A 10,222-nucleotide genomic window follows, 5' to 3' on the forward strand; every position below is an offset into this window, starting at 1 on the left:
GATTCCATTAGCTTTGCCATCATTTCTTCCAGATTTAGCTTTTTCTCTTCATTTTGTTGTGGTGGTTTATACAAGTTAGGTCTTTGTTGATTGAAAGTGTTGTTTTGAGTTGGTTGGTTATTCGGACCTTGTTGGTTATACGAGTTATTGTTGGGTCCATTTGGATTGTAAAGAATGTTTTGATTTCGATTAAAGTTTGGCCTTAGCGGTTGATAATTATTTTGATAATTATTTCCAGGCCTTTGGTTCATGTAGGAAACATTCTCTCGTTGTGCCATCGTTTGTTCAATGTGACAATCTTTCATTAAGTGTGTTCCACCGCATTGCTCACAACTGATTTGTATTGTGTGAATATCTTTAGTCATTTTTTCCATTCGTCTTTCGAAAGCATCTATTTTTGCGGAAACGGAATCAAAGTCATGGCTAGAATCGGCTCTAGCCACTTTAGATGAACGAAAAATATCTTTTTCTTGGTGCCACTCATGTGAGTGGGATGCTGTGTTATCAATAATTTTGTGAGCTTCGGTTGCGGTTTTCTTCATAATAGAACCAGCAGCTGCTGTGTCGATGTCTTTTCGTGTAGCAACGTCGACACCTTGGTAGAATATTTGTACTATTTGATAAGTGTCTAAACCGTGCTGAGGACATCCTCTCAACAACTTTTTGAATCTTGTCCATGCCTCATATAATGTTTCATTTGGCTTTTGCGCGAACGTAACAATTTCTCCTTGAAGTCTCACGGCTTTAGATGCCGGAAAGAATCTTTTAAGAAATTTCTCAACTAAAACATCCCATGTGTCAATCGCCCCTTCAGGTAACGATTCTAACCAATCTTTGGCTTCTCCCTTTAAAGTCCAGGGAAACAACATGAGATAGATCTGTTCATCCTCAACTTCTCTGATTTTAAATAGAGTACAGATCCTTTTAAAGGTTCGAAGATGTTCGTTTGAATCTTCTTTTGGCATACCACTAAATTGGCATTGATTAGTTACCATGTGAAGGATTTGTCCTTTGATTTCATAATCTGGTGCATTAATGTCTGGTTGAGTAATGGCATGTCCTTGGCCCGTGCGTGTGGCTCTCATTCGGTCTTCCATACTTTGAGGTTCCGTTACTTCTATATTTAAATTTGTTGAATCTGAATCACTAGAAGATTCTGATTTAACGGTTTGTGGTTCAGGAGGAATGATTAGTGGTTCAGGATCTTGGATTTGTCCTTGAATATCCTCCGGGTTCTCAATTGTGAAGTCGGGTTCAAAAAATGGATTATCGGAAATTTGAATTGGATTACTTGTTCGACTTGATGATGATTCTAAAGAAAAATCAACGACGATAATATTGGCTAGATGTCTTGATCGGGTTACAGGTGGTGAATGTATGAAAGATGGTGAACATTTCGCTCGGTGCATTCACTGAATATCCTATTAGTTAAAAATATAAAAATTATATAAGTTATCAAATTAATAGACTTTTCTGATTTTACCCACATTTCGAATAGCCAATAGATGCAGCAGGTAGCCAGGACCCTTTAAATCGGAAGTCCACAACTCGCCACTAACAAATCCAACTATTACTACGAACCAGAAAATTTTGGATGTCTATTGATTTAATCGCTTAAAATAATTTTTCGTCGAGATTTAAATAAGATAAAAATTTATGTCCTAAAAACTAGAGCGTAGAAATGAAAAAGAAAAAGCGCGTCAAAAAATAAGAAGTCGAAAAAAAATATAAACGTTGAAAAACAAAAGTCGAAAATTAAAGTTCTATGTCTAAAGCTTAGCGTCTAAAAACTTAAAACTAAAAGTTACTTTTTAATTTTATAGACAAAATCTTAAAAATATATTATTTTTAAATTATATATATATATATATATATATATATATATATATATATATATATATATATATATATATATATATATATATATATATATATATATATATATATATATATATATATATATATATATATATATGAACTATTTTTAGTAAGAATGTGGTGAGGAATAGCCTAGTTCACTTGTTAACTTATTATTTAAAAATTATTTTAAGCAAACTAAATGTAAAATTAAAGGGAAATAAAACGTAGGTGGTTAAAAGTTCTAAATAAGTTGCTATGTTTATTATTATTAGTGCCTATCTATAAACTAGTAATTACAACACAATAGAAACGCTTACATAAAAAAATTGAAAGACATATAGGCAATATATAATTTTAAAAACTTTCATTGCATCAATAATAATAATAAATATAGCTTGATGTTGATGTGTAGCAATAAAAATAATAATTCGTACTAAAGACCAAAATGTAACTTGTTTGATAGTTAAACAGTATTATATTTGACAAAATCTTGCCTATATAATAATAATGATAGGTAAACTAGTACACCACATGGCTATAATATAATCATACTTGTTACACCGCTGGAATATATGTATCTCTTTATAGATTTTGTGTAAAAATCGCCTGATTATAACCAAAAGGTAACTTGTTTGATATAATAAAAAGCTATAATAGAAGTAAAGAGAACTAAATTTACTAAAAATAAAATCTATATTTGACACACGTGTCCCCAAAATTACTTTTTTATAACTATATTTTTACAAATATAAATTAAAAATATAGCGTTTTAGCGCTCCCCGACAGCGGTGCAAAAAACTTGATGATGCAGCGGAGGTGTACCAAATATACTATTATTTTTAATGCGAAATACGGTACAATATTCATGAAAATCGTTTGTTTTGAAAGTTTCATATTCATGATAGCTTTGGATTGATCTGTTCGATAGAGTTTTTCCTCATATCAAGCAAGTTGTGCTTTCATTTCAAAAGACTCTTTTGACAATGAAGAGATTTCAGAGTCCTTTTCAATGACGGTGTTTTCCAATTGAATAATTTTCTTGTTTAGCTTTGAAAGTGTAGGTTCATGTTGAGTTTTCAAATCAGAAAGATCTTTTTCTAAAATTGAACTTTTTCTGCAAGTCGTTCCGATTTTAAACGATAATCTGTCCTTTCGACCTTAATCGGATGAACTGATTTTTTAAGATCTTCCAACTCAGTTTCCGTGGAGCTGAGTTGGACAGTCAATCTTTGCAGTTCCGATTGTAATTTGGATGAAGATGGTTTGGTCTCAAAAAGTTTGATTTTATCTTTTAAAACCTTGTTTTCAGATTTTAAACCTTTGACTTCTTTTGACATTGAGACTAAATTCTTCATCATGTCATTTTGCACTTTGATAAAATCAGGTGGAATTTTAGATGATTGTACCTCATCATCATCAGATGCTGAGTCTGAATTCTCCATTACTTCCGTAGCTTTGATGAGCTTAGTCACCTTGCAAACATTTGCATGTTCAACCTCTGAATCTGAATCGTCAGTCTAGTTAAACCAAGTATCATCAACCGGTTTTAGCTCTCCCCCAGTTTCTACAATCTTAGCCATCGACATTTTCTTCTTGTAGTAAGCTGCATCCTTCTTCTTAGGCATCTTGCACTTACGAGAGTAATGATCAGCTTTACCACAATTGAAACAGATTGAATCATCCTTCTTGGAATCATCAGCACGTTGTTGTTGTTTTGATTGTTCAGCTTTCTTGTAGTACGAGGAAGATGATGAATTCTTGCATTGATTGCTTGATTTGCCTTTGAATTTGTATTTGTTCAAGGCTTTTGTGAACATGGCTGCCATCTTGACTAATTCAAGGTGAGAATCATCAACATCAGACAGATTCAATTCTTCAGAATCAGTGAATCTTCAACAAGCACTTTCTTGGACAAGCTTTTGGAAGTCGTAAATGATTTGCTCTTCTTTTTGGCAATGAGAGCAAGAGGATCACTTGGAGATGACTCTTTCCTTCCTTCTTGAAGTTTAGACACTTCAGGTTGGTAGTGCATAATAACTCTAACAAGCTCATGAATAGTCAACTTGTCAATCTCTTTGGTTGATCGAACGATGGTTCCATAAGGAAGCCAATCAACATTGAGCTTTTTGAGAAATTTCATGTTGACTTCAGCATTTACTTTTATGATCTTGCACCTTTTCAACTCATTGAGAACACCATTGAAACGACGGTAGGTATCCTTGAGTGGTTCATCAGGTTCCTGCTTGAAGTCTTCATAAAATCCCAGAGCCTTATTCAGTTTAGTAACATCTGACATGTCATAACCTTCTTGCTGTCGTTTGATCTCATCCCATATATCTTTTGCTGTTGTGTTGCTATCAACATTTTCAAACAACTCATATGGGATAGCTTGCATAACAATGTTCTTTGCCTCTATGTCACCCTGAGCTCTCTCACGTTTATCACCAGAAAGTTCATAGACTGGAATTGGCATATCAGTATCCGGATGATAATCTACAACTGGACCATCTCTCAGAGAAGCCCATATGTACTTTGCTTTCTCACCCTTGTAGTCTATGTACTTAGTGATACGGTGAAGCCACTGAGTATACTTGCCATCAAACAACACTGGAGGACAGGAATCTGATCCAATGATCAAAGTACCTTGAGTAGACATCTTGAAAATGAGGTAGATTCGGTAAAGTTTTGGTATTACTCAAATCTAAGATGAAAAATCACAACAATCTAACACAAATGTCAGATTCGGTAACAGATTCGGTACTGTAACAGATTATGTACTGTAGCAGATTAGGTAAACCAGATTCTGTATCAGAAACTGATTAGAAATACAAGTAATACACCCAAATTCGGTAAAGATTCGGTAACCACAAGATTTGTAACCTGAGAACACTTAAAACTAATGAATTAAGTGATACCGAGATCCTGATTCAGTATCTGACTCGGTAGTCAGATTCTGTATGAATTTGAATTCAAACACAATTCAATTCCTTTGAATTAGATTCTGTAGCCTTGCTGCACAAGGAAACAAGTTAGTATCACACAAAATATCAAAGATACTGAATGTATAGGATACCGAATGTCAACTGTAGCAGTTGACAATGCTGAGTCTAAGTATGAAAACTTAGAATTCAAACGAATCCTTTCTCAAATCACACCTATTAGCTACGTATGATCAAACCGAATGTGATAGAATTACAAACACACCACAATCTGGTACACTGAATGAGAATTAATAGCTTTGAAGCAGATTCGGTATGGCAGTTACGATACCGAATGTGTATCAAATCTTCAAAACTTGAAGAATTGATGAAATTAAATCGTCAGAAATGTGATTAAACACCTCACGATCACAACTGAAGCCTCAAATCTTTATTTAACTACAGAATCAAGCTGTAATTGATGAATACCGAGAGTTTTAGCCACAAACTCTAAAAATCAACTTGATTCTCCATAATTGACGTTAAAAAGCTGTAATGATGATTAAAACTCTTTCTAATCAACCTAATACACCTTCGCTGAACTTATCACAGGAATTTGAACGTCAGATTATCAAATTCAATTATACCGAGTCTGATTCAAAATACCTAGAGTGTTCATATTCTGTAATCTTCAATCTCTGGATCGATCTAGTGATGTAATATCAATCCCTGGAAGCTCTGATACCCAATGTCAGGACCCTTAGGATGAATATCGTATGAATGTGTGTGAAAGTAGGAAGATTGTAGAGATAAAACTAGAATTCTATTCCACAACTTCCTTGAACACCTTTACAAATCTTTGGCTATGTATGTGAATGACTCACATCTAAGGTTGCCTTGTGAGATATATATAGCCCTCATCTATATCCCACTATTACAAGACTTACCACACAATCTATGCAATTCTTGGGGTTCTAACAATAAGTTAGTTAAGTTATGGTTAGTATAGATTTGTTATAAAATTTTCGTAGCTAAAACTAGTAATTTTAACCAATTTTGTTTTACCCATAATTTCTTCGTTATAAATCCATTTTGAGTGAATCAAGTTGCTATGGTTTCATAATGAACTGAAATTTATGAAACTAAACAGAAAACGTATAAGTTTATTGTCGAAAATACAAGTTACAAGTCATTTTTGAAAGAGGTATTCATTTTCGTCGAAAGAACGACATCTTGATGACCATTTTGAAAAACATACTTCCACTTTGAGTTTAACCACGATTTTTAGATATAGTATAATGTTCATATAAAATATCATTTTTCCAGAAAATAAACTTCAAATTCAAAGATTAAGATAGTTTTTATTTTTCCAACCCAAAACAGCCCCCGGTTTTACTACAACGGCGTATGTCCGGTTTTACGGTGTTCTTCGTATCTCCAGGTTGTAAATCATTAAGTTAGCATATCATATAGATATAGAACATGTGTTTAGTTAATTTTAAAAGTTACGTTAGAAGGATTAACTTTGTTAGCGAACAAGTATAGAATCAACTAAACTATGTTCTAGTGATTACAAGTTTAAATCTTCAAATAAGATAGTTATATATATATATATATATATATATATATATATATATATATATATATATATATATATATATATATATATATATATATATATATATATATATATATATATATATATATGAATCGAATGATGTTAAGAACATCATTATTACCTCAAGTATAGTAGGTAAACCTACTGGAAATGATGAGAAAATAACTTAAGCTTCAAAGGATCTTTGATGGTTTGGAAGTTCTTGAAGTAGAATCATGACACGAAAACAAGTTCAAGTAAGATTACTACTCGAATTAAGATAGTTATAGTTATAGAAATTGAATCAAAGCTTGAATATGAATATTACTTTGAATTAGAAATATAACCTACTGTAAATAACAATGTTTTCTTGATCTTAGATGATTGATTGAAATAGATTAGAAAGCTTGGAAGTAGACTTGCAAACTTGAAATTTTTCTTGAAGTTTTCTTGAGTAGTTATTTTGTAAGTTGTTTTATGTTTGGATTTTTGAGCTAGATTGATGTAGATTTTGATGAAGATGATGAAGAACACTTAGAACAATACGAGATATCAAGAGAGAGATCAAATGGATGAAAGAAAATTGAAAAATGCAAGTGTATGTGATGGGTACCAAAAACATGAACTAGCATGCCATTATATGCTCCATTTAGTTTGTATTTTTGTTAGATATTTCATGCTAGTTGCCAAATGATATTTCCCACATGTTTAGGTGACTCATTAAGGCTGCTAAGAGCTGATCATTGAAGTGTATATACTAATAGTATATACATCTAGGAGCTGTGTATTGTACGAGTACGAATACGGGTGCATAAGAGTTGAATTGTTGATGAAAATGAATGAGAATGCATTTGTAAGAATTTTTATTAAGTAGAAGTACTTTGATATGTGCCATGAAGTCTTTCAAAAGTGTATCAATACATCTTAATACATTACATGTATATACATTTTAACTGAGTCGTTAAGTCGTCGTTAATCGATACATGTAAGTGTTGTTTCGAAACCTTTAAGTTAACGATCTCGATAATTGTAATTAATCCCATTGTTATTATATCTAATGAGATGTTAAATTATTACATTATTATGATAACATGATGTACTAATATATCTTAATATGATATATAAATATTAAGACGTTATTACAACGATAATCGTTACGTATAGATATCGTTTTGAATTTCTTAAGTTAGTAGTCTTGTTTTATGTATAAGGTTCATTGTTAATATACATAATGAGATACTTTAATTATCATTTCATCATGTTAAACATATATATATATATGTTCATATATATAATATCATGTCATATACAAGTTATAACGTTCGTGAATCATCGGACAAACTGGGTGGTCAAACGTTAACACAAAATCCGTTTCAATTAATCAAGTCTTAACAAGTTTGATTGCTTAACATGTTGGAAATATTTATTCATGTAAATATTAATCTCATATAATATATAATCATGGAAAAGTTCGGGTCACTACAACATATGTATCTAAATCTTTTTGCTCAAATTCAATCTCTAAGGGACCATACTTCTTGACGATCTGCTTCAGCTTTAGGTTTCGGCTTTTCCCACGACCTTTTGAACCTACAAAATTAGAATAAAAAATTAAATTTGAAATAATATAAGATAAAAATGAGTAAATATAACCCTTACCTAAATATGACCTTTAGATGGCTCCTATAGGTCATCACGTTCGGGTGGACCATTTCCACCACCATAGGAAGAAGCTACATTAGCCATCTGTAAAACAAAATATACAGGTATCCGAATATATATACAAAGGAATCAGGAAAAATAAATTAATGATCAAGCATAGAATGGATATGACGGGTTCGATCCATACTTGACAACAACATAGGGGGATTTAAGGGTCATTCGATTTTAACTCTTCGGTCCGGTATACCATGAATAACCCTGATATTGCTAAAAACATACACGTTTCTAGTCTCAATATTAGTCTGAAATAATAAATTGTTAATTGTAATTGTTTCATTTTCAAGTTGTATTGTTTAAATAATTCGAGAATGTAAAGGGAGCTTCGAGGTGAAAATTATGTCAAGAAATCAGTTAAAGACGAAGATTTACAAGTCACCAACACAAAATACAAGAGAGCAAAGCTAGCCACCGAACAAGTTGTAACGATTCCCCACGTTTGCACGATAAGGATTATATAATAATAATAATAATAATAATAATAATAATAATAATAATAATAATAATAATAATAATAATAATAATAATAATAATAATAATAATAACAATAATAATAATAAAAGATGCAGTTCTGTAAAACTTAAATTTTACGGAGTAAAAGTGAAAAGATAGAGTATTATCATGACACACACAAAACACACCACACGTAGTACACGCACTCAAAAACACACATGACACACAAAATACACACTCCATAATATTTTCTATATATTACTCTGTAGAAGGAGTTTACAAGGGGAGTAGGAGTTTAAAAGGGGAAGAGAATAGAAATATTATCTGACACTTATCCACTTCAATATTACTCCGTAGAGTAAATTCATAGTTTACTCCGTTCATTGTTTAATTATATTTCAAGTAATAGTTGTAGTTTGGGTACTATAATCAATTTAGTATCGGTATTATATTTCAAGTTTCTACCATTTGAAGTTAATAGAAGTGAAGTCTTTTGTAAGTTTACTATTTTAAATTATCGTCATTTTAAATTATTGTTATTTTAATAATTGTTATTTTTATTATGTTCATTATATAATATTTTTATTTTTAATTCTGTACCACTATTATGATTAGCTAGTTTATTTCCGTATTTACTTGGACGTAGTTACCTTCAATATGGATTATTATCTTACAAATGTTATTTTGATTATTTTTGATATTGTGTTTAACTAAAAGAACCATTATTATGAAAACTTAGTACTTAATCCCAATCACATATTTTATTGAATCGGTGACGTGGTAATAAATAGAATATGCTTCAACATTATTTTGTGATCTAGACAAAACGTAATATTGTATTATCGACAACAATATCAGACTACGGATTTGGTAATTGGGTGATATTAAAGTTTACATACTCGTGAAATTATAACAAGGGAAACTGTTATAATATAGGTTTTGAAGAAAGTTAATGCTAGGTTAAATCACAATTCGAATAATCGGGATATAGTTTGATTTGTTAAAATAAAGTTAACGAAAGTTAATGGATCGTTAGTGAATCGAGACTTTATGAAATCGACAGGTTATAATGAGGTTATATACTTCAATATTTTGTAAACGGGCTTAACAAGAATCCATAGTAAATTGATTATGAATTTTCTATGATTCATATCAACGCGGGGAACGAAATCTAAGTAAATACAATTTATTTTGCTTTCTATTTTTTTACTTTTACTGTATAGTTAATTTTATTTGCTTTCTACTATATAGTTATTTTTATTGCTTTTCTGTATTATTTTCTTTTATAAATTTAAAGCTAAAAATCAAAACAAAACCTCTTTTTTTTAAAGTTTAATTAATAGTTATTAAAATCTTAAAAACACACTTCTCCTTGTTGAACGAACTTGACTTGTCAGTATCTATTACTGCACGATCGGGACCAGCTGCCTGTAGTGTGATAATATTTATTAGCCTTTTTTGTTGTAATATTTAAAGGTCGGTTTTATCACATCAACTTTTTGGCGCCGCTGCCGTTGAGAAGTGTTTGTTTAGGAATTTAATTTACTTATAATTAATCGATCCTTTCATGAGAATTATTTTTACGAAAGTTACTTTTTACTTTTATCCTTTTTGTGTTTTTACTTTAAGATCATAGCTAAGTTTCGGTCATATAAAAAATGGATAACTTCAAAAG

At 31.0% G+C, this 10,222-nt stretch overlaps 1 non-coding gene across 1 annotated transcript; it reads left to right on the forward strand.

Moving 5' to 3' along the window:
* The first annotated feature begins 630 nt into the window (after positions 1-630).
* Positions 631-737, forward strand: LOC139856550 (small nucleolar RNA R71). Its single transcript, XR_011762024.1, has one exon. It is a non-coding gene; the product is annotated as a small nucleolar RNA R71 (small nucleolar RNA).
* Positions 738-10,222: the final 9,485 nt, after the last annotated feature.

This window comes from Rutidosis leptorrhynchoides, chromosome 6 (assembly GCF_046630445.1).
Source record: "Rutidosis leptorrhynchoides isolate AG116_Rl617_1_P2 chromosome 6, CSIRO_AGI_Rlap_v1, whole genome shotgun sequence".
NCBI lineage: Eukaryota > Viridiplantae > Streptophyta > Magnoliopsida > Asterales > Asteraceae > Rutidosis > Rutidosis leptorrhynchoides.